The following is a 21,547-nucleotide window of genomic DNA, read 5'->3' as shown; positions in this document are numbered from 1 at the left end:
GTGAAAATAAAAAAATTCCCACAAAAATGTTGTTCTGTCCCCAAATGAAAACTGCTGTCTGGGTGCATGGCAGAGTTCACAAGGGAAGGAGCACCATTTGTCTTTTTGAATTCAAAATTGGCTGAAAATGTTAGCGGATGCCATGTTGAGTTTGGAGAGCTGTTGTGAATTTGGATTCTGGGCTCCCCCGGTGGCCGCTTGTGGAATTGGACTTGTCATCCTCTTTCCTGTTTCACCTGATTCCATCAGTAGTGGGTGTCGCTATTTAAGCTCATTTCTCTGGTGGTTTCTTGCCGGTCAACAATGTTATCTGATGCCTCTCAGTGCTTGTTCCTGCTTCTAGACTACTACTAGATAAGTTGGACTTTTGTCCATGTTTTGTTTTGCCTATTTGTTCCAGTTCACAGCTGAAGTTTTGTTACTGTGTCTGGAAAGCTCTCGTTGATCAGGGATTGCTACTCTGGCGTTATGAGTTAATGCCAGAGTTTAAGGTAATCTCTGGATGGTGTTTTGTTAGTGTTTTTCTGCTGACCATGAAAGTATACTATCTGTCTTCTGGTATCTAGTAAGCGGACCTCAAATTTGCTAAGACTATTTTCCTGCTGCGTTTGTTGTTTCATCTGAACTCACCGTCATTATATGTGGGGGGCTACTGTCTTCTTTGGAATATTTCTCTAGAGGTGAGCCAGGTCTTATATTTCCCTCTGCTAGCTATTTAGGTCTTAGGCCAGAGCTGGGCATCTAGCGATAAATAGGAAATGCTACCTGGCTATTTCTAGTTGCGCGGCAGGCTTAGTTCATGGTCAGTATAGTTCCATCTTCCGAGAGCTTGTCCCTCTATAGGCTTGCTATGATCTCTGCCTGCAGAGATCATGACAGTTTGACCGGCCCATAAAGTGTTAAAGACCCAGGTTGAGAAAGGAGAGTTATAAGAAGTCTGCTGAAATTTTTTTTTTTTTTTTTCCTCCAGTCTGCCTTGCTGCAGTCTTTTCTCTCTCTCTCCTCCTAATCTCTGTATGCTCTGTGTGCACCTGACAATAATGGATCTCCAGAGTGTAACTGCGGGTTTGAATAATCTCATCACGAAAGTACAAAATTTACAAGATTTTGTGGTACATGCTCCGGTATCTGAGCCGAGAATTCCTTTGCCGGAGTTCTTCACAGGGAATAGAGCTAGCTTCCAGAATTTCCGAAATAATTGTAAGCTTTATTTGTCCCTGAAGTCTCGTTCAGCTGGAGACCCTGCTCAGCAGGTTAGGATTGTGATTTCCTTGCTCAGGGGTGACCCTCAAGATTGGGCCTTCTCATTGCCAGCAGGGGATCCTGCGTTACGCGATGTGGATGCGTTTTTTCTGGCCTTGGGCTTGCTTTATGAGGAACCTCATTTGGAACTTCAGGCAGAAAAAACTTTGATGGCACTATCTCAGGGGCAAGACGAAGCTGAAGTTTTCTGCCAAAAATTCCGTAAATGGTCTGTGCTTACTCAGTGGAATGAGTGCGCCTTGGCGGCAACTTTCAGAGAAGGTCTCTCTGATGCCGTTAAGGATGTTATGGTGGGGTTCCCTTTGCCTGCAGGTCTGAATGAGTCCATGACAATGGCTATTCAGATTGATAGGCGTCTGCGGGAGCGCAAACCGGTGCACCATCTGGCGGTGTCTATGGAAAAGACGCCAGAAAGTATGCAGTGTGATAGAATTCTGTCCAGGAGCGAGCGACAGAATTTTAGACGGAAGAATGGATTGTGTTTCTATTGTGGGGATTCTACTCATGTTATATCAGCATGCTCTAGGCGTACAAAGAAGCTTGATAAGTCTGTTTCCATTAGCACCATTCAGTCTAAGTTTATTTTGTCTGTAACCCTGATTTGCTCTTTGTCATCCATTGCCACGGACGCCTATGTTGACTCTGGCGCCGCTCTGAGTCTTATGGATTGGTCCTTTGCCAATCGTTGTGGTTTTGATTTAGAGCCTTTGGAGACTCTTATTCCTCTGAAGGGGATTGACTCCACCCCATTGGCTAATAATAAACCACAATACTGGACACAAGTAACCATGCGTATCAATCCGGATCACCAGGAGATTATTCGTTTCCTGGTGCTGTATAATTTACATGACGATTTGGTACTGGGATTGCCATGGTTGCAGTCTCACAACCCAGTCTTGGACTGGAGAGCAATGTCTGTGTTGAGCTGGGGATGTAAGGGTATTCATGGGGACGTACCTTTGGTTTCTATTTCGTCGTCCATTCCCTCTGAAGTCCCTGAGTTCCTCTCTGATTATCAAGACGTCTTTGACGAACCCAAGCTTGGGTCGTTACCTCCGCACCGTGAGTGCGATTGTGCCATAGATTTGATACCGGGTTGTAAATATCCAAAGGGTCGTTTGTTTAATTTGTCTGTGCCGGAACATGCTGCTATGCGGGAATATATAAAGGAGTCTTTGGAAAAGGGACATATTCGTCCATCTTCTTCTCCCTTGGGAGCTGGGTTTTTCTTTGTCTCAAAAAAAGACGGCTCTTTGAGACCATGTATTGATTATCGGCTTCTGAATAAGATCACTGTTAAGTATCAATACCCATTGCCATTGCTTACTGATTTGTTTGCTCGTATAGAGGGTGCTAAGTGGTTCTCTAAAATTGATCTTCGTGGGGCGTATAATTTGGTGCGGATCAGGCAGGGGGATGAGTGGAAGACCGCATTTAATACGCCCGAGGGCCACTTTGAGTATTTGGTCATGCCTTTTGGTCTTTCTAATGCCCCTTCAGTTTTCCAGTCTTTTATGCATGATATTTTCCGCGATTTTCTGGATAAATTTATGATAATATATCTGGATGATATTCTGATTTTTTCTGATGACTGGGACTCTCATGTCCAGCAGGTCAGGAGAGTTTTTCAGGTTCTGCGGTCTAATTCTTTATGTGTGAAGGGGTCTAAGTGCGTTTTTGGGGTCCAGAAAATTTCCTTTTTGGGGTATATTTTTTCTCCCTCTTCTATTGAGATGGATCCCGTCAAGGTGCAAGCTATTTGTGACTGGACTCGGCCCTCCTCTCTTAAGGGTCTTCAGAGATTTTTGGGCTTTGCCAACTTTTACCGCCGATTTATTGCTGGTTTTTCGGATGTCGTTAAACCACTGACTGATTTGACCAGACAAGGCGCTGATGTTGCTAATTGGTCCCCTCATGCTGTAGAGGCCTTTCAGGAGCTTAAGCGCCGTTTTGCCTCTGCCCCTGTGTTGCGTCAGCCTGATGTGAATCTGCCTTTTCAGGTTGAGGTTGACGCTTCGGAGATCGGAGCTGGGGCAGTGTTGTCGCAGAAAGGTTCCGACTGCTCCGTCATTAGGCCTTGTGCCTTCTTTTCTCGCAAATTTTCGCCCGCAGAGCGGAATTATGATGTTGGGAATCGGGAGCTTTTGGCCATGAAGTGGGCGTTTGAGGAGTGGCGCCATTGGCTCGAGGGGGCTAGACATCAGGTGGTGGTATTGACTGACCACAAAAATTTGATTTATCTTGAGACTGCCAGACGCCTGAATCCTAGACAGGCGCGCTGGTCTTTATTTTTTTCTCGCTTTAATTTTGTGGTGTCATACCTACCGGGTTCTAAGAATGTTAAGGCAGATGCCCTTTCTAGGAGTTTTGACCCGGACTCTCCTGGTAATTCTGAACCCACAGGTATCCTTAGGGAGGGAGTAATTTTGTCGGCCGTTTCTCCTGATCTGCGGCGGTCCTTGCAAGAGTTTCAGGCGGATAGACCGGATCGTTGTCCGCCTGATAGACTGTTTGTTCCGGATGATTGGACCAGCAGAGTCATCTCTGAGGTACATTCTTCTGCATTGGCAGGTCATCCCGGAATTTTTGGTACCAGGGATTTGGTGGCAAGATCCTTCTGGTGGCCTTCTCTGTCACGAGATGTGCGAGTCTTTGTGCAGTCATGTGACGTTTGTGCTCGGGCCAAGTCTTGTAGTTCTCGGGCTAGCGGACTGCTGTTGCCCTTGCCTATTCCTAAGAGGCCTTGGACACACATCTCGATGGATTTTATTTCAGATCTGCCTGTTTCCCAGAAGATGTCTGTCATCTGGGTGGTCTGTGACCGTTTCTCTAAAATGGTCCATTTGGTTCCTCTGCCCAAGTTGCCTTCTTCTTCTGAGTTGGTTCCTCTGTTTTTTCAGAATGTTGTCCGATTGCACGGTATTCCTGAGAATATTGTTTCTGACAGAGGTACCCAATTTGTGTCTAGATTTTGGCGGGCATTCTGTGCTAGGATGGGCATAGATTTGTCTTTTTCGTCTGCTTTTCACCCTCAGACTAATGGCCAGACCGAGCGGACTAATCAGACCCTTGAGACATATCTGAGGTGTTTTGTCTCTGCTGACCAGGATGATTGGGTTGCTTTTTTGCCATTGGCAGAGTTCGCCCTCAATAATCGGGCCAGTTCTTCCACCTTGGTGTCCCCGTTTTTCTGTAATTCGGGGTTTCACCCTCGATTTTCCTCCGGTCAGGTGGAATCCTCGGATTGTCCTGGAGTGGATGCGGTGGTAGAGAGATTGCATCACATTTGGGGGCAGGTTATGGACAATTTGAAGTTGTCCCAGGAGAAGACTCAGCGTTTTGCCAACCGTCATCGTCGTGTTGGTTCTCGGCTTTGTGTTGGAGATTTAGTGTGGTTGTCTTCTCGTTTTGTCCCTATGAGGGTCTCTTCTCCTAAGTTTAAACCTCGGTTCATCGGCCCTTATAGAATATTGGAGATTCTTAATCCTGTTTCTTTCCGTTTGGACCTCCCTGCGTCCTTTTCCATTCATAACGTTTTTCATCGGTCGTTATTGCGCAGGTATGAGGTACCTGTTGTACCTTCAGTTGAGCCTCCTGCTCCGGTGTTGGTTGAGGGTGAGTTGGAGTACGTTGTGGAGAAAATTTTGGACTCTCGTGTTTCCAGACGGAAACTCCAGTATCTGGTCAACTGGAAGGGTTACGGCCAGGAGGATAATTCTTGGGTCAATGCATCTGATGTTCATGCTTCTGATCTTGTTCGTGCCTTCCATAGGGCTCATCCTGGTCGCCCTGGTGGATCTGGTGAGGGTTCGGTGCCCCCTCCTTGAGGGGGGGGTACTGTTGTGAATTTGGATTCTGGGCTCCCCCGGTGGCCGCTTGTGGAATTGGACTTGTCATCCTCTTTCCTGTTTCACCTGATTCCATCAGTAGTGGGTGTCGCTATTTAAGCTCATTTCTCTGGTGGTTTCTTGCCGGTCAACAATGTTATCTGATGCCTCTCAGTGCTTGTTCCTGCTTCTAGACTACTACTAGATAAGTTGGACTTTTGTCCATGTTTTGTTTTGCCTATTTGTTCCAGTTCACAGCTGAAGTTTTGTTACTGTGTCTGGAAAGCTCTCGTTGATCAGGGATTGCTACTCTGGCGTTATGAGTTAATGCCAGAGTTTAAGGTAATCTCTGGATGGTGTTTTGTTAGTGTTTTTCTGCTGACCATGAAAGTATACTATCTGTCTTCTGGTATCTAGTAAGCGGACCTCAAATTTGCTAAGACTATTTTCCTGCTGCGTTTGTTGTTTCATCTGAACTCACCGTCATTATATGTGGGGGGCTACTGTCTTCTTTGGAATATTTCTCTAGAGGTGAGCCAGGTCTTATATTTCCCTCTGCTAGCTATTTAGGTCTTAGGCCAGAGCTGGGCATCTAGCGATAAATAGGAAATGCTACCTGGCTATTTCTAGTTGCGCGGCAGGCTTAGTTCATGGTCAGTATAGTTCCATCTTCCGAGAGCTTGTCCCTCTATAGGCTTGCTATGATCTCTGCCTGCAGAGATCATGACAGAGAGCCCCCAATGTACCTAACAGTGAAAACCTTCCACAAGTGACTGCATTTAGGAAACTAGACTGTTATGATCCTTAGTGGCTGAGGATCACAGAATGAACTAGCTAAGTTACTGAACATAGAACGAGCTCTAGGGAGGTGGTAACTGGACTGACCGCAAAACCTGATCCTAACCAAACACACTGAAGGTAGCCGGTGAACGTGCCTAAATTCCTGGACGTCTCGACGCAGCCTGAGAAACTTGCTACCCCTGTAGAGAAAGTAAGACCTCACTTGCCTCAGAGAAATGACCCCAAAGATATAGTAAGCCCCCAACAAATATTAACGGTGAGGTAAGGGGAAAATACAAAATGTAGAAATGAAAACAGATTCCGCAAATGAGGCCCACTAATACTAGATAGCAGAAGACAGGCAGGGAACTGTGCGGTCAGTAAAAAACCCTATACAAAATATCCACGCTGAGAATACAAAAACCCCCACACCAACTAACGGTGTGAGGGGAGAAACTCAGCCCCCTAGAGCTCCCAGCAAGCAAGGGAATCACATATTAGCAAGCTGGACAAGGACAAGTAAATAACCAAGAAAAATATTGAACACTAATGAGCAAAAAATAACCAAACAGAAATCTTAGCTTCTCTTGGAGTGACTGATAGCGAAGGAATTCAGGAGGATCAAGATAGCACTGAATACATAGACAGCAGGCAAACACTGAAAGTCCAGGAGAGCTAAATAGGAAACCAGCTAACAGATAACGAGACAGCTGATCCGCCTCAGACCTGCAGAAAGACACAAAGAGCCACCAGAGGGAGCCCAAAGACAGCACTCACACAGTACCACTTGTGACCACAAGAGGGAGCCCAAAAATAGAGTTCACAACAGTACCCCCCCCCCTTGAGGAGGGGTCACCGAACCCTCATCAAAACCCTCAGGGCGATCAGGATGAGCCACATGGAAGGCATGAACCAAATCGGCCGCATGAACATCAGAGGCGACAACCCAGGAATTATCCTCCTGACCATAGCCCTTCCACTTAACTAAATACTGAAGCCTCCGTCTAGAAATACGAGAATCCAAGATCTTCTCCACCACGTACTCCAATTCGCCCTCAACCAGCACCGGGGCAGGGGGCTCAACAAAAGGAACCACAGGCACCACATACCTCCGCAACAAAGACCTATGGAACACGTTATGAATGGCAAACGACGCTGGGAGGTCCAAACGAAATGACACCGGGTTAAGGATTTCCAAAATCTTATAAGGACCGATGAAGCGAGGCTTGAACTTAGTAGAGGAGACCTTCATAGGAACATACCGAGAAGACAGCCATACCAAATCCCCAACACGAAGTCGGGGACCCACACCGCGACGGCGGTTGGCAAAGCGCTGAGCCTTCTCCTGTGACAACTTCAAATTGTCCACCACATGGTTCCAAATCTGCTGCAACCTATTTACCACAGAATCCACCCCAGGACAGTCAGAAGGCTCAACCTGACCCGAGGAAAAACGAGGATGGAAACCAGAATTGCAGAAAAAAGGCGAAACCAAAGTAGCAGAACTAGCCCGATTATTAAGGGCAAACTCGGCCAATGGCAAAAAAGTCACCCAATCATCCTGATCTGCAGAAACAAAACATCTCAAATAAGTTTCCAAGGTCTGATTAGTTCGCTTGGTTTGGCCATTCGTCTGAGGATGGAAGGCCGACGAAAAAGACAAATCAATGCCCATCTTAGCACAAAAGATCCGCCAAAATCTGGACACAAACTGGGATCCTCTGTCAGACACAATATTTTCAGGGATGCCATGCAAGCGAACCACATTCTGAAAAAATAGAGGAACCAAATCGGAGGAGGAAGGCAACTTAGGCAAGGGCACCAAATGGACCATTTTGGAAAAACGATCACACACCACCCAGATGACAGACATTCTCTGAGAGACTGGAAGATCCGAAATAAAATCCATGGAAATGTGCGTCCAAGGCCTCTTCGGGACAGGCAAAGGCAAAAGCAAACCGCTGGCACAAGAACAGCAAGGCTTAGCCCGAGCACAAATCCCACAGGACTGCACAAAGGAACGCACATCCCGCGACAAGGAAGGCCACCAGAAGGACCTAGCCACCAAATCTCTGGTACCAAAAATCCCAGGATGGCCTGCCAACACCGAAGAATGAACCTCGGAAATAACTCTGCTGGTCCATCTATCTGGGACAAACAGTCTCTCTGGTGGGCAACGGTCAGGTCTATCCACCTGAAATTTCTGCAGCACTCGTCGCAAATCTGGGGAAATGGCAGACAAAATCACTCCCTCTCTGAGGATACCAGCCGGCTCTGAAACTCCCGGAGAGTCAGGCACAAAACTCCTAGAAAGAGCATCAGCCTTCACGTTCTTCGAACCAGGCAGGTACGAGACCACGAAATCGAAACGGGAGAAAAACAATGACCATCGAGCCTGTCTAGGATTCAGCCGCTTGGCAGACTCGAGATAAATCAGATTTTTGTGATCAGTCAAGACCACCACACGATGCTTAGCTCCCTCGAGCCAATGTCGCCACTCCTCAAATGCCCACTTCATAGCCAACAACTCCCGATTACCAACATCATAATTCCGCTCGGCAGGCGAAAACTTTCTTGAAAAGAAAGCACAAGGTTTCATCACAGAGCAATCAGAGCTTCTCTGTGACAAAACAGCCCCTGCTCCAATCTCAGAAGCATCAACCTCGACCTGAAAAGGAAGAGAGACATCAGGCTAACACAAAACTGGAGCCGAAGAAAACCGGCGCTTCAGCTCCCGAAAGGCTTCCATGGCCGCAGGAGACCAATTAGTCACATCAGAAACCTTCTTGGTCAAATCCGTCAAGGGTTTAACCACGCCAGAAAAATTAGCAATGAAGCGACGGTAAAAATTAGCAAAACCCAAGAACTTCTGAAGACTCTTAACAGATGTAGGCTGAGTCAAGTCATGAATAGCCTGGACCTTGACTGGGTCCATCTCAATAGTAGAAGGAGAAAAAATAAAACCCAAAAAGGAAACCTTCTGTACTCCGAAGAGACATTTTGAGCCCTTCACAAATAAGGCATTAGCACGCAGGACCTGAAATACCATCCTGACCTGCTTCACATGGGACTCCCAGTCCTCAGAAAAGACCAAAATGTCATCCAGATACACAATCATAAATTTATCCAGATATTCTCGGAAGATGTCATGCATGAAGGACTGGAACACAGAAGGAGCATTAGAGAGTCCAAAAGGCATCACCAAGTACTCAAAATGGCCTTCGGGCGTATTAAATGCTGTTTTCCATTCATCCCCCTGCTTAGTACGCACAAGGTTATACGCACCACGAAGATCTATCTTGGTGAACCAACTGGACCCCTTAATCCGAGCAAACAGATCAGATAATAATGGCAAGGCATACTGAAATTTGACCGTGATTTTATTTAGAAGACGATAATCTATACAAGGTCTCAGAGAACCATCCTTTTTGGCCACAAAAAAAGAATCCTGCACCAAGAGGGGAGGAGGACGGGCGAATATGTCCCTTCTCTAAAGACTCCTTTATATAACTCCCCATCGCGGCATGTTCTGGTACAGACAAATTAAAAAGTCGTCCCTTAGGGAACTTACTACCAGGAATCAAATTTATAGCACAATCACAATCCCTGTGAGGAGGCAGGGCACCGGATCTGGGCTCATCAAATACATCCTGGTAGTCCGACAAAAACTCAGGAACCTCAGAAGGAGTGGAAGAAGCAATTGACACCAAAGGTGCATCGCCATGAATCCCCTGGCAACCCCAACTTGAAACAGACATAGCTTTCCAATCTAGAACTGGATTATGGGCCTGCAGCCATGGTAGACCCAAAACGACAACATCATGCAAATTATGCAGCACAAGAAAGCGAATCACCTCCTGATGTACAGGAGTCATGCACATGGTCACTTGAGTCCAATACTGAGGCTTATTCTCAGCCAATGGTGTAGCATCAATTCCCCTCAGTGGAATAGGGAATTCTAAAGGCTCCAGAACAAAACCACAGCGCCTGGCAAACGACAAATCCATCAGGTTCAGGGCAGCACCTGATTCCACAAAAGCCATAACCGAGTAGGATGACAAAGAACAAATTAAAGTAACAGACAAAATGAATTTAGGCTGTATAGTACCAACGGTGACAGATTTAGCGATTTGTTTTACGCGCTTAGAGCATGCTGAGATAACATGAGTTGAATCACCACAGTAAAAGCACAACCCATTTTGACGTCTATGATTTTGCCGCTCAATTCTGGTCAGAATTCGGTCACATTGCATAGACTCAGGTCTCTGTTCAGAAAACACCGCCAGATGGTGCGCAGATTTGCGCTCCCGCAAACGCCGATCAATCTGAATGGCCAAAGCCATTGAGTCATTCAGACTTGCAGGCGTGGGAAACCCCACCATAACATTCTTAATGGCTTCAGAAAGCCCTTCTCTGAAATTTGCAGCCAGGGCACACTCATTCCATTGAGTAAGCACCGACCATTTCCGAAATTTTTGACAATACACCTCAGCTTCATCCTGGCCCTGAGAGAGAGCCAGCAAGGCCTTTTCTGCCTGGTTCTCAAGATTAGGTTCCTCATAAAGCAAACCAAGCGCCAGAAAAAACGCATCCACATTCAGCAATGCAGGATCTCCTGGTGCCAGGGAGAAAGCCCAATCTTGAGGGTCGCCACGTAACAGGGAGATAACAATTCTAACTTGCTGAGCGGAATCACCAGAGGAACGAGGTCTCAAAGAAAGAAATAATTTACAATTATTCTTAAAATTCAGAAACCTAGATCTATCTCCAGAAAACAACTCAGGAATAGGTACTTTTGGCTCAGACATAGGACTGTGAACAGCAAAATCCTGAATGCTTTGCACCCTTGCAGCAAGATGATCCACACTAGAAGTCAGACTCTGAATATCCATGTCTGCAGCTGAACTCAAAGCCACCCAGAGATTAAGGGGATGAGAGAAGCTGGACAGACTGCAGCAAAGGGAGAGGAAAAAAAAATTGTACTCAGGGCTTCTCTTATCCCACTTCTGCGATGCATTAAACACTTTATGGCCTGCTATACTGTTATGATCCTTAGTGGCTGAGGATCACAGAATGAACTAGCTAAGTTACTGAACATAGAACGAGCTCTAGGGAGGTGGTAACTGGACTGACCGCAAAACCTGATCCTAACCAAACACACTGAAGGTATCCGGTGAACGTGCCTAAATTCCTGGACGTCTCGACGCAGCCTGATAAACTTGCTACCCCTATAGAGAAAGTAAGACCTCACTTGCCTCAGAGAAATGACCCCAAAGATATAGTAAGCCCCCCATAAATATTAACGGTGAGGTAAGGGGAAAATACAAAGCGTAGAAATGAAAACAGATTCAGCAAATGAGGCCCACTAATACTAGATAGCAGAAGACAGGCAGGGAACTGTGCGGTCAGTAAAAAACCCTATACAAAATATCCACGCTGAGAATACAAGAACCCCCACACCAACTAACGGTGTGAGGGGAGAAACTCAGCCCCCTAGAGCTCCCAGCAAGCAAGGGAATCACATATTAGCAAGCTGGACAAGGACAAGTAAATAACCAAGAAAAATATTGAACACTAATGAGCAAAAAATAACCAAACAGAAAACTTAGCTTCTCTTGGAGAGACTGATAGCGAAGGAATTCAGGAGGATCAAGATAGCACTGAATACATAGACAGCAGGCAAACACTGAAAGTCCAGGAGAGCTAAATAGGAAACCAGCTAACAGATAACGAGACAGCTGATCCGCCTCAGACCTGCAGAAAGACACAAAGAGCCACCAGAGGGAGCCCAAAGACAGCACTCACACAGTACCACTTGTGACCACAAGAGGGAGCCCAAAAACAGAGTTCACAACACTAGACCAATCAAGGAATTTATCTAGACATGTTGTGAGCACTTTGAACCTCCTAGATGCTTTACAGAAGGTTATAACGTTGAACTGTGAAAAAAAATGTTTCCTATAAAAATGTTGGTTTTACCCCATGGGTAATAGGAGCAAAATGGATCTTTCAATTTGTTGTGCAATTTCTCTTGAGTACATCTATACTCTCTATGTGGTTGAAAACTACTTTTGAAGCACAGTGCAAAGCTCAGTAGTGAAGGAGCCCCATATTGGAGTTCAGATTTTGCTGGAATGGGTTGAGGGTAGTGATGAGTGAATGTGCTTGTTACTCGAATCTTCTGAGCATGCTTGAGTCTCAATCAAGTATTGCCGGTGCTCGGATGAGATGCTCAGATCCATGCCCTGCATGTTGCATGGCTTAAAGATACATGCAGAGATTGCCTGCCATACACGGTTAAACTTCAGCTATGTTATTGGCTGTATTACAGCCACAAAACATGCAGGGCAGGGATGCAAGCATCGCATCAGAGCATCGGCAATACTCAGTTGAGACTCGAGCATGCTCGGAAAACTTGAGTAACGAGCTTACTCGCTCATTATTAGTTGAGCATGCAATGTCACATTGGCAAAGCCTCCGAGTTGCCAGAACAGCAGAACCCTCTGTAAGTGAACTCATTTTACAAACTTCATCCCTCAAGGAATTCACCTAGAAGTGCAGTGAGCAAGTTAATATCACATGTGCTTCACAGAAATTTATACCATTGTGTGGTAAAGAAAGAATAATTTAATTTTTACTGCTAAAATTATGTTTTAGCCCCAAATTTGTAATTTTTATAAAGGCTAATAGGAAAAAATTGACCTCTTTGTTTGTTGTGCAATTTCTCCTGAGTACACCAATACCCTACATATAATCGAAAACTACTTTTGAGGCACAGTTCAAAACTTAACAGGGAAGGAGCGCCATAATTTTGTACAGATTTTACTGTTTTGATTTGCGGCTGCCATGACCCACTGAAAGAGCCTCTGAAGTGCTTTAACAGCAGAACCGCCCAAAAGTGATGCAATTTTACAAAATATATCTCTCAAACAATTCATCTAAGGAGGTAGTGATCATATTGACACCACAGGTGTGTCACAGAAGTTTATACCATTGGGCTGTGAGGAAAAAATAATTACATTTTTACCACAAAAAAACATTTCACAAGGGGAAATGGGTAAAAATGGCATTACATTTGTCACACAATTTTTTCTGAAAGTGGAAATACCCCATATGTTGCTGTACAGTACTGCTTAGCCACATGGTGAGATTCGTGAGTGATGGATCGCCATTTGCCTCCTGGAGCACTAGCTGCTTCCTGGAGCACAGATTTTCCTAGAATAGTTTGCAGACTCCATATACAAAGCCCCTAGGTGCTAGAAGAGCAGAATACCCACCTCAAGTGACCCCAGAATGAACAAATCAACAGCAGGTGAAGAATTGGTTTTATTTATGTTTCATGCCATTTCTCGTGCGCTATAAGTAATTAGGCAACCTTATTCTTCGGGTCGGTGCAATTACAGTGATACTAAATTTATATGCTGTAGTTATTTTTATATTTGACTGCTGTTACACTAGATGCTTTCTTTTTGCAAAAGCTAGATTTTGGATAGCCATATTTTGAGAGCAATAATTATTCCATATTTCTACCGACAAAGTTATGTGAGGGCTTGTTATTTTTTTCAGGATGGTTGAAGTTTTTATTTGCACCTTATTGTCATGTCGGACGCTATTCATACTAGGGCGTTCGACAGACAGCGGTAATTCCGCTTTTGTCCACTATGCGCTCAGTGGCGTCGGCTAGATTTTATCTAGCTGGTCCGGGGTTAATTTAGCTGGTGCTCGGATTGGAAGCTGGTTCACACCCACTGCCTTTAAATTGTTCTTCTGAACATTGGGCGTCGCCGATTATAGCTTCTGTCTTGTGCTTGGTTATCTCGGTCTGGAGTGGTGGTCTAGGAGAAGGAGTATCGTATCTGGTGGTGTATATTTCCCTTTGACATATTTTCCTCCTTCCTATATTTGTATTTATTTTGCCCTGTGCACTTATTGTGTATTCCTGTGTGACTGCGGCGTGGTGTATATTTTCCGTTATCCTTGTTTGTGCTAACTGTGGGTATTGGTTAGTGGTCTCTTCACTGGGTGGTGGGTTGTGGTTTCAGCCAGTGGTTGTAACAGGAGACAGGGTGAGGATGGAGGCCAGACATGCACACCATCAGTGTAAACTCTGGGAGAGGGTCAGTCAGGGTTTCTCAGAGTTGAGGGAAATCACAGGGGCCCGGGTTATTAGCTCTTGCCTACCTAGGTTTTCCCGTGACACCTAGGTTTCCCGTGACATTATAATCTGCCAACATTATTTGAATTCCATGGATTCCATGACTTCCATAACCCGCCAGTTGGAGGCGCTGTCCCTACAGGTCACTGAGTTGAGGGGGGCAGTGCAGCAACAGGGACTAGCTGTGTCTAATGTGCAAGTTGGAGCGGCAGGTAAAGTTGCTGAGCCTAACTTTCCTTTGCCTGAAAGGTTTGCTGGGGAACACAGTAAATTTGTTACTTTTCGTGAAGCTTGCAAACTTTATTTTCGTATGCCCCCGGTCTCCTCAGGTAATGAGGCTCAGCGTGTGGGCCTGGTGTTGTCTTTACTAAATGGGGATCCTCAAGCATGGGTGTTTTCTTTGCCTTCTGATTCTGCTGCATTTAACTCAGTGGAGATGTTTTTTTCTGCTCTTGGACACATTTACGATGATCCTGACAGAATGGCTCTAGCAGAATCTAAGATACGCGCTATTCGACAGGGGGAGTGTGTTGCAGAGGATTACTGTTCTGAATTTCGCCGCTGGGCAGTCGACACACAGTGGAATGATCCCGCGCTGCGGAGTCAGTTTATTCATGGGGTTTCTGGAAGGGTTAAAAAAGCCCTCCTGATGTACGAGACACCTGCTTCTCTAGATTCCTCTATGAGTCTTGTTATCCGCATTGATCACCGTTTGCGTCAGGGAGAGCATGAGGCGCCGCCCATGGGAGAAGGTGTAGATTCACGTGAGGTTGCTGCAGGTGAGCCCACGGAGCCTATGCAAATCGCAGGGGTGTCACATGTTAAGCGTCGAGCCCCTGTGCTCAAGAAGCAGGGAGCCTGTTTTTACTGTGGTAAAACTGGTCATTTTGTTAACATTTGTCCTCTGCTGTCTAAGAAAAACGCAATGAAGGAAAACTTCTAAGCTCAGAGGGTGTGGAGGAGGCCAATCTGAGCTTATGCATATCCTCCATGTTGGTTTCTCAGTGCATGCTCCCTGCCAGAGTTGTCATCATTGGCAGAGAGCTGACTATCACTGTTTTTGTGGATAGAGGTTCTGCCACAAATCTCATTGATGAGGAGTTTGCGCGCACAGCAGGCTTTAGGATTGAAAAAACTGCCTCATCCGATCCGCGTGGTCACCATCAATGCAGCTCCTCTCTCACAGGGGGAGATTACTGAGTTTGTGGCTGAGGTGAAGCTCCACATTGGGGTTCTACATTCCGAGCAGCTTACATGTAAGGTGCTCAGGAATCTTCCTGCACAGGTGTTTTTGGGTTTCCCATGGTTGTCTATGCAGAACTCGGTTATTGATTGGAAAACCCAGGACATAATTCAGTGGAGCGAATTCTGCCAGGAGAATTGCCTGGCCACATGTGTGTCTGCTGTGACTTCAAGCGTTCCTGAGTCACTTCTGGATTTTGCGGATGTGTTCTCTGAGAAGGGTTGTTCAGAGTTGCCACCACATCGCTCCTATGACTGTACTATCAGGTTTAAACCAGGGGCCAAATTGCCTAAAGCTAGGATGTTTAACATCTCCGGTCCGGAGAGACAAGCGTTAAAGGATTACATTGCTGACAGTTTGAGCAAAGGGCACATCAGACCTTCATCTTCGCCTGTGCCAGTGGGGTTCTTCTTCGTTAAGAAGAAAGATGGCGGACTATGCCTGTGTCTGGATTTCAGGGAGTTGAACCAGATTACGGTTCGTGATCCATACCCTATGCCACTGATACCAGATTTGTTCAACCAGGTGGCCGGTGCTAAGTGGTTTACCAAGCTTGACCTCAAGGGGGCGTATAACCTCATAAGAGTCCGTCAAGGTGATGAGTGGAAAATGGCTTTTAATACCCCTGAGGGTCATTTTGAAAATTTGGTGATGCCATTTGGGTTGACAAACGCACCAGCAGTGTTCCAACATTTCATAAATGATGTGTTCTCACATGTTTTGGGGAAATTCGTTATTGTATACTTGGATGACATTCTCATATATTCTAGTGACCGTGATGCTCATTTAGATCATGTCAGGCAGGTGTTACATCTTCTCAGAGAGAATAAGCTCTATGCAAAACTTGAGAAATGCGTATTTTCAGTTCAGGAGTTGCCTTTCTTGGGTTATATTGTGTCTGCTTCTGGTTTTAAAATGGATGCCGCTAAGGTGCAAGCGGTGTTGCATTGGGAACGGCCTGATAACCTAAAAGCACTTCAGCGGTTCCTTGGGTTTTCTAACTACTATAGGAAGTTTATCAAGGATTTTTCTGTCATTGCTAAACCGCTAACAGACATGACTAAAAAGGGTACCAATTTCTCCTTTTGGCCTGAAGCCGCTGTGCGCGCATTTGAGTTTCTTAAGAACAGTTTTGTTTCGGCCCCCATTCTTGTGCAGCCAGACATATCGAAACCTTTTTTTGTGGAAGTCGATGCGTCTGAGGTTGGTGTGGGGGCGGTGTTGTCACAAGGCTCATCCTTGAGCGATTTGCGTCCTTGCGCCTATTTCTCCAAGAAACTGTCGTCTGCCGAACGTAACTACGATATTGGCAACAGGGAGTTGTTGGCAATCAAGTTGGCCTTTGAGGAATGGCGTCACTTCTTGGAGGGGTCGGTTCATCAGGTTACTGTAATTACCGACCATAAGAATTTGCTTTATTTGGAGTCTGCCAAGCGTCTATCTCCCAGGCAGGCTCGCTGGGCATTGTTTTTCACGCGGTTCAACTTTGTTGTTACTTACAGACCTCGGTCTAAAAACACTAAGGCGGATGCCCTGTCCAGGTGTTTTCCGGGGGGAGAAGCGGGGGAGAAGTGGGAAGATCCGCTACCCATCCTCCAAAAGGGTGTTGTGGTTTCGGCTCTCACAACCGAGGTTAAGGCTGAGATTGCCGAGGCTCAGGAGGAGGTACCATCTGAGCTTCCCATCAACAAATCGTTTGTACCACTTCATCTCTGCTTAAAAGTTTTGGCGGAGCATCATGATGCTGTCCTGGCTGGCCACCCAGGGGTCAGGGGTACTTTGGAGTTGGTGTCACGTTGGTTTTGGTGGCCCAAAATCCGACAGGATGTGGTTTCATACGTGTCAGCTTGCACCACGTGTGCTAGGGCTAAGACGCCCCGGTCTCGTCCTGTTGGCACACTACTTTCTCTCGAGGTACCTAGTAAGCCATGGATGGATATCTCCATGGATTTTATCACTGACTTGCCCTCTTCAGCTGGGAACACGGTCATTTTGGTGATTGTTGATCGGTTCTCAAAAATGTCGCACTTTGTGTCTTTGCCTTCCTTGCCTAACGCTAAGACTCTGGCTCAGGTATTTGTGCAGGAGGTGGTCAGACTTCATGGGGTTCCGTCTGACATCGTTTCCGATAGAGGTACTCAGTTTGTGGCAAAATTTTGGAAAGCGTTTTGCTCATGGCTGGGGATCAAGTTGTCTCATTCTTCAGCGTTTCATCCTCAGTCGAATGGTCAGACCGAGCGTATGAACCAAAATTTGGAGCAGTACTTACGCTGCTTTGTTTCTGATAACTAGTGTTGAGCATTCCGATACCGCAAGTATCGGGTATCGGCCTATACTTGCGGTATCGGAATTCCGATACCGATATCCGATACTTTTGTGGTATCGGGAATCGGAATCGGAAGTTCCCAGTGTATGGTTCCCAGGGTCTGAAGGAGAGGAAACTCTCCTTCAGGCCCTGGGATCCATATCCATGTAAAAAATAAAGAATTAAACTAAAAAATAGGGATATACTCACCCTCTGATGCGCCCTGGTAGTAACCGGCAGCCTGCTTTGCTTAAAATGAGCGCGTTCAGCACCTTCCATGATGTCACGGCTTCTGATTGGTCGCGTGCCGCTCATGTGACCGCCACGCGACCAATCACAAGCCGCGACCTCATTCTCAGGCCCTAAACTCCTCATTCTAGGAATTTAGGACCAGAGAATGACGTCGCGGCTTGTGATTGGTTGCGTGGCGGTCACATGAGCGGCACGCGACCAATCAGAAGCCGTGACGTCATGGAAGGTGCTGAACGCGCTAATTTTAAAAAAGCAAAAAAAAAAGCAAAGCAGGCTGCCGGTTAACAGCGATAAGGTGCAGGGGCCTCCGGACGGGTGAGTATATCAATATTTTTTATTTTAATTCTTTATTTTACACATTAATATGGATCCCAGGGCCTGAAGGAGAGTTTCCTCTCCTTCAGACCCTGGGAACCATCAGGATACCTTCCGATACTTGGTGTCCCATTGACTTGTATTGGTATCGGGTATCGGTATCGGCGATATCCGATACTTTTCGGGTATCAGCCGATACTATCCGATACCGATACATTCAAGTATCGGACGGTATCGCTCAACACTACAAGTGATAACCAGGAGGAGTGGTCGACGTTCCTTCCTTTGGCTGAGTTTGCCATCAATAATCACCGCCAGGAGTCTTCTGGGGAGTCTCCGTTTTTTTGTGTTTACGGGCTACATCCTCAATTTTGTACTTTGAGTCAGGGGGGCTCTACCGGTGTCCCGGACGAAGACCAGTTAGGAGCACAACTGTCATCAGTCTGGAGGAGAGTTAAACAGCGCTTGTTGAGCGTGGGTGCTAGGTACAAACGTGTGGCTGACAGAAGGCGTGTGCCAGGTCCGTACCTGAGTGTGGATGACTGGGTGTGATTATCCACAAAAAACATAAGACTCAAAATACCATCCCTTAAATTGGGTCCTAGGTTTATTGGTCCATTTAAGGTCACCGCTGTCATTAACCCAGTAGCTTACCGATTGGAGCTTCCGACGGTGTATAAGATACACAACGTGTTCCACAGATCGTTGCTAAAAAAGATGGTGGGTCTTGTGGACGCGACACCGATGCCTTCTCCAGTCTTGGTGGATGGTAATTTGGAATTTGAAGTCTCCAAGGTGGTTGACTCTCGTGTAGTGTGCAGCACTTTACAGTATTTGGTACACTGGCGTTGTTATGAGCCGGAGGAGAGGTCTTGGGTACCAGCCTCGGACATTCATGCAGATCGGCTGGTCAGTATGTTTCACCGCCGCCATCCGGACAAGCCGGGTCCTATAAGTCGTGAGGGCCCTGGGGTCCCTAGTAGAAGGCGGGATACTGTCATGTCGGACGCTGTTCATACTAGGGCGTTCGACAGACAGCGGTAATTCCGCTTTTGTCCACTATGCGCTCAGTGGTGTCGGCTAGATTTTATCTAGCTGGTCCGGGGTTAATTTAGCTGGTGCTCGGATTGGAAGCTGGTTCACGCCCACTGCCTTTAAATTGTTCTTCTGAAGATTGGGCGTCGCCGATTATAGCTTCTGTCTTGTGCTTGGTTATCTCGGTCTGGAGTGGTGGTCTAGGAGAAGGAGTATCGTATCTGGTGGTGTATATTTCCCTTTGTCATATTTTCCTCCTTCCTATATTTGTATTTGTTTTGCCCTGTGAACTTATTGTGTATTCCTGTGTGACTGCGGCGTGCTGTATATTTTCAGTTATCCTTGTCTGTGCTAACTGTGGGTATTGGTTAGTGGTCTCTTCACTGGATGGTGGTTTCAGCCAGTGGTTGTAACAGGAGACAGGGTGAGGATGGAGGCCCAGACATGCACACCATCAGTGTAAACTCTGGGAGAGGGTCAGTCAGGGTTTCCCAGAGTTGAGGGAAATCGCAGGGGCCCGGGTTATTAGCTCTTGCCTACCTAGGTTTTCCCGTGACACCTAGGTTTCCCGTGACACTTATTGAGGAACATAACTTTTTTATTTTGCTTATATTGCTTTTATTTGCTTTCTATTCCAATTTTTGGGAGGCAGAATGAACAAAAACCAGCAATACAGGAATTTTTTTTATACCTTCCACAAGTGGTAAAATTGATAAGGCAGTTTTATTCTTTGGGTCAGTACGATTACAACGATACCACATTAATATAATTTTTTTTATGTTTGGTGCTTTTACACAATAAAAACTAACTTATAGAAAAAAATTTTATTTTTGCATCGCTGTATTCATAGAGCTATAACTTTTTTATTTTTATGCTGATGGAGCTTTATAGTAGCCTTTTTTGGGGGGACAAGATTATGTTTTCAGCTATACCATTTTTATTTACATTCACCTTTTTGTTCACGTTTTATTCCACATTTGGTTTGGCAGTATGATGAACAAGCATTGTCTTTTTTACTTTTTTCTATGGTAGTCACTGAAGTGACAACTAGTGTGACAGTTTTAAAGGTCGGATTGTTTTTTTAATTTTGTGATTTTTTCCTTAAACCCTCTATTGCACTTTCACTTGTTTTCATCTGATCACTGTTAAAAGGTATTGCAATGCTTTATAAACTGTCAATCAAACATACTGTAAACTGGGGTCAAACATACGATTTTATTAGGATTATAAGAAACACTTTTTTCCCCAAAATTTTTGAGGAAAATAAGGGTGTGTCTTAGGTTCTCTTCATGACGAAGGGTGCTTGGTCACCAGAAACGCATTGATATCACATTTTACTCTTTGTTATTGCTGATGTTTTTATCCTCCACTGAACCCATTTTTTAAGTGAATAAAGAATAGATTTTTTTCACTATCTTGTTGAGCTGGATTCCTAATTTTTATGATTTCTCCACGCCCTGACACAACTGTTCCGTGCTCAGAGCTTCCAAGGATGTCGATTATGGTGAGCTGCACTTTGTTTGATTCTGTCTCTTAGTATCCAAGGTAACCGAGGGCCCACAGCCTTGCAGCTCTGGAATGCCCTCTCCCCCCAGACTCCCAGCATCACCCCACTCCTGCCACCAGCCTAATAAACAAGAAAACCTGCCTCCTGTGACCCAGCTCCAGCACTACTGACCCCCGATTAGCTAGTGTAAAATGGGATTATAAGATGTACTACCATTTCATTTAAAAAAGTTTTGCCTATTTTCCTCCCCAAAATTTGGGCTGCGTCTTATGGTTCCATGCATCCCTTCAAGTCGCGGCCCTTTTTCGTTTTTGCGTTTTCGATTTTCACTTCCCTCCTTCCCAGAGCCATAACTTTTTTATTTTTCCGTCAATATGGTCATGTGTGGGCTCATTTTCTGTGGGACGAGTTGTACTTTTGAACGAAACCATTGGTTTTACTATGTCTTTTACTGGAAAACGGGAAAAAAATTCCAAGTGCGGTGAATTTGCAAAAAAAGTGCAATCCCACACTGGTTTTTTGTTTGGCTTTCTTGCTAGGTTCACTAAATGCTAAAAGTAACCTGCCATTGTGATTCTCTAGGTCAATACGAGTTCATAGACACCTAACATGACTAGGTTATTTTTTATCCAAGTGGTGAAAAAAAATTCAAAACTTTGCTTAAAAAAAAAAAAAGAAAGTGCCATTTTCCAATACCCGAAGCGTCTCCATTTTTTGTGATCTGGGGTCGGGTGAGGGCTTATTTTTTGCATGCCCAGCTGATGTTTTTAATTATACCATTTCAGTGTAGATACGTTCTTTTGATCGCCCGTTATTGCATTTTAATGCAATGTCACAGCGACCAAAAAAAGGAATTCTGGCGTTT

At 45.5% G+C, this 21,547-nt stretch overlaps 1 protein-coding gene across 1 annotated transcript in view; it reads right to left on the bottom strand.

Annotated features, from left to right (window-relative positions):
- The window catches only part of LOC143808529 (alpha-1,4-N-acetylglucosaminyltransferase-like), a 92,184-nt gene that overhangs the window by 42,180 nt on the left and 28,457 nt on the right, over positions 1 to 21,547 (bottom strand). The window lies entirely within an intron of this gene.

Source organism: Ranitomeya variabilis, chromosome 2 (assembly GCF_051348905.1).
Source record: "Ranitomeya variabilis isolate aRanVar5 chromosome 2, aRanVar5.hap1, whole genome shotgun sequence".
In the NCBI taxonomy this organism is placed as follows: domain Eukaryota; kingdom Metazoa; phylum Chordata; class Amphibia; order Anura; family Dendrobatidae; genus Ranitomeya; species Ranitomeya variabilis.
This window is presented reverse-complemented; position numbering and strand designations above follow the sequence as displayed.